This window comes from Astyanax mexicanus, chromosome 12, assembly GCF_023375975.1.
Source record: "Astyanax mexicanus isolate ESR-SI-001 chromosome 12, AstMex3_surface, whole genome shotgun sequence".
Classification (NCBI taxonomy): domain Eukaryota; kingdom Metazoa; phylum Chordata; class Actinopteri; order Characiformes; family Acestrorhamphidae; genus Astyanax; species Astyanax mexicanus.
This window is the reverse complement of record NC_064419.1, coordinates 10,100,157-10,104,332: the sequence shown is the minus strand read 5'-3', so window position 1 is coordinate 10,104,332 and position 4,176 is coordinate 10,100,157.

The window sequence follows — 4,176 nt, the reverse complement described above, 5'->3', positions numbered from 1 at the left end:
CCCTGATTGTGTCACTTGTTTATTATTTAGCACAGATTTTTATACACCGACATGGCAAATCTTATTTAATAGCACTATGTAAACTGAAGTATTAGCAGTAAATGGGTGTATTGTACTGGTTTACTGGTTTTACATGGAACATACAGTGGCTTGCAAAATATTCATACCTGTTGAGTTTATGAATGATTCATGGTTTTCAACATTTTAATCCAATAAGTGTGATGGCAAAAGTATTCAGCTCCCTTAAGCCAGGCGGACACTGTGTGATTTTAGCCCGATTTTAAGCCCGATCTGGTCGGATGCGACTGAATTTCATGATCGGGCCGAATTTTAGCTTGATCGTTTGTCGTGCAGTGTGAGAGGGGAAGCGATGTCCGATTAATTGCCCGTACGAGCTGCGAATGAGCAGTCGGACGCGACCAGGGATTTCTGACATGCCAGAAATTTTGGTCGCTTGTCTCACAGTGTGAGCTGTTTTGCGGCCGATTTCTTAACGTCACGACCTGTTTTCCCAAAAATCTGCACAGTAACTATAAATTATTATTAGTTATATTTATTTCTGTCAGTTATAAGGATTTATATTTATGTTCGGTACACAGACTTATAGCTTAATATAGCAGACACAGGCATTCTGCTGTTTAAGAATTTCAACAGATGCTTATTCTCAGTCAATAGCTGGAGTTTTTGAAAAGAAAAATTAAGAGAAAATATCTTTGACAAACATAAATTTATTTTATTTCACTTTGCTATTATATCTGAAAAATAAAGCACATTGTCAGCCTCTGGTGCTGCCCGTCAATTATATAAAACTTAAAACATGCACAGAAATATAAAGCTATATTTTATAATTCGTTTCTTTTCGCCAGGGCAAATTTATTAAAATTATAAATATATTAATTTATTAATTAAAATCTCGTCCAGTGCTCCAGAATATTAGCCACGCAAAGCCAGCTTAGCGCAGCGCGTGGCATTGCGCAGGATAGCCTCTGTCTTCTAAAATAAACGTTTTAATAAATAAGGTTGGAGAAGTGTAGTAAAATTAATGCAATTAAACTTACTAAAGCTAATACATATACTGATAATTAATAAAGGTAAATCGGACAAAATGCGCTGCGCCTCTCTCTCGCTCTCTTTTGCAGCGCGGAGCTGAATTCAGCGCGAGGCTACAGATAATATGAAACTCAGTTCAGTTGAATAAAAATAAGTAAGGGCCTGTAAGTACAAGCAAAGGACCTGTAAGTAAATATTGTCAAATATAAAGAATAGTTTGAGGTTTTGGTGAGCTGTTTTCATGATTTGAAACTGAAACTAACTGAAACTTTGATTATTCTGCAGAAAGCCTGGGTTATTTTAAACGAATTTTTAATGAGTTTATATTTTTTATTTATTCATTTTAATTATTTTTCTTCTTTTATTAATCAAATCATTAAATATATATCTTTATAAGATATAAATATTTTACCTTTTATGTCAATGTTTATGATATGTTTAAAAGGTCCTATTTTTCCTTTTTTACGTATATATTTTATTCGTCTATAATAAATGTCAGTTTTTATTTCTATTTTTTATATATTTTTTTAATCCCTTTTAAACTGTTAATGCTCAGCGGCACTGTAAATGAGGGTCACTATCCAGTGTGAATAACCGATTGCTTGTTTAATATTCAGTGTTGCAAAACCAGTTTTTACATAAACAATAAACAGAATAAAAAATAAAATCATTTTATTTTATTTAAGCTGCTGGTGTTTCTTTCGCAGCCTGACACGCAGTCATTTTTCTATGCGCTCTCCTTCTGTAAAACGGACCACGTAGAGTCCACGTCGCCTCAGCCACCTGCGAGATCCATGTACGTCTCTTCCGTGGACTTTCAGCACACAAAAGGGCACAAATAAGCAAAACTAAGCGCTTTCTTTTGCAAGGCCACATGTTGTGTTGAAGCGAGAGTTTGTACGCAAAGAAAGCTCCGCCTACGGGCTGCGTTTAGACGTGCGGTGTCAGTCGGACCGTTCAGTGTGTGCAGATGAATCGCAGGCGTTGTTCATACACGACAAACGATTCAAACGTGCAGTGTGAGCTCTCCAGAACGCATCCGATTATATCAATACTTAGTAAAAACACCTTAAGCTGTTTTTTAGGGTTTGTCTCTACCAGAGATTGAGATTTTTGACCATTCTTCTTTACAAAAACAGCTTAAGCTCTGTCAGGTTGGATGGAGAGTGTCTGTAAAGAGCAGTTTAATGTCTCTCCACAGAAGCTTAATGAGATTTAGGTCGAGACATTGACTGGGCCATTCACTTAACACTTGAATATTCTTTAATCTAAACCATTCCACTGTAGCCATCATTCAATCCATTTATGATTGATTGAACAGTGCTCATTGGGATGCTTAAAGCTTGGGGTTCTCCTCCAAACCTCTGTCTGGTGAGTTCCTTGTCTTCATGATGCTGTTTGTTCACTAGTGATCTCTAACAAACCACTGAGGCCTTCAGAGAACAGCTGTATTTATACTAAGACTGAATTACACACAGCTGCACTTTTATTACATAATTCAGTGACTTCTGAAGGCAGCTGATTGCACTGGATTCTATTTAGGGGTTTTAAAGAAAAGGGGGCTGAATACTTTTGAGTTTTCAGAGTAATTTTAAAATTTTGAAAACCATTTATAATTTTCATTCCACTTCACAATTACGTGCTACTTTGTGTTGGTCTATCACTTAAAAATTCTCAATAAAAATACATTTTTATGGTTTGTGGTTGAACAACATTTGCAAGGTGTACGAATACTTTGCAAGCCACTGTATTTTCATACCCTTCGGCATTGTAATCTTTCAATGTATCGTTTCACACTTACAGCGAGAAAATGTTGTCTTTTATGAGTTTAATCATGCTAGGAATTTCAAAGCTGCTAAAGCCTGTATTGTTATATTTCCGAAATGGTTCTTCCTATGCAAAAAACCTGCCCAGAGCAAAAAAAAAAGAAAAAAAAAAAGGTATGTCCAATCATGGAACACACAACCACTAAATGCATTCAATGCCTTTTACCTTTGTGCTTTTTTTAAATATATACTAGTGCATCTTATGCACTTTATTTCAGTAATTTAGTTCAAAATGTGAACCTATTATATAGATGTATTGCACACAGTGTGATCTATTTTAAGGGTTTATTTATTTTTTTGTTAAATATTAAGAATGAAAATCCAAAAATCAGTATCTCAGAAAATTAGAATATTATAAAAGACCAATTAGTACTTTTGGCAGTGTGGGCAATGTGCCAAGTCCTGCTGGAAAATGAAATCCAAATTTCCATAAAAGCTGTCAGCAGAGGGAAGCATGAAGTTCTGTAAGATTTTGTGGGAAAACAAAACTGCACTGACTTTAGACTAGATAATAAAACACAGTGGATCAACACCAGCAGATGACATGTCTCTCCAAACCATCACTGATCATCAGTAAATTTTACATTTCATTTGTAAATCAAGAGATCAGAGTCTGGAGGAAGAGTGGAGAGACACACAGTCCAAGCTGCTTGAGGTCTAGTGTGAAGTTTCTACAATCAGTGATGGTTTGGAGAGACATGTCATCTTCCTTTCATGTTTCCTCTGCTGGCAACTTTTATGGATAAGCGGATTTCATTTTCCAGCAGGACTTGGCACACTGCCCAGACTGCCAAAAGTATCAATTGGGCTTATATAATATTCAAATTTTCTGAGACACTTATTTTTTGAGTTTTCATTGGCTGTAAGCCACAATCATCAACAATAAAATAAATAAACGCTTAAAATAGATCACTCTGAGTGTAATAAATCTATATGAGATTCACATTTTGAACTGAATTACTAAAATAAAGTAACTTTTCAATGATATTCTCTTAAGTTTTAGAGATGCACCTGTATATAGCTACTACTTTTATTGTTATTGTGCTATTATGGTCTTTAAAACATTAAATCATAAAACAGCATTTTAGCATTTAAAAATAATTTTAGTCCTAAATCAGAATTCTGAACCCAAACGTCCCTGTGGAAACCAGCCTCTAACAAAACATAATTTTATTAATGGCTGATTCATGTTCAGCTCAACTTTTCATATATAATTTAGATGCAAAGCATGTCTGGGTTGTATCTCACTCTCTGAAGGGGAAGATTAATTGCATTTGGCCACTAATCATAATTCAGTGTT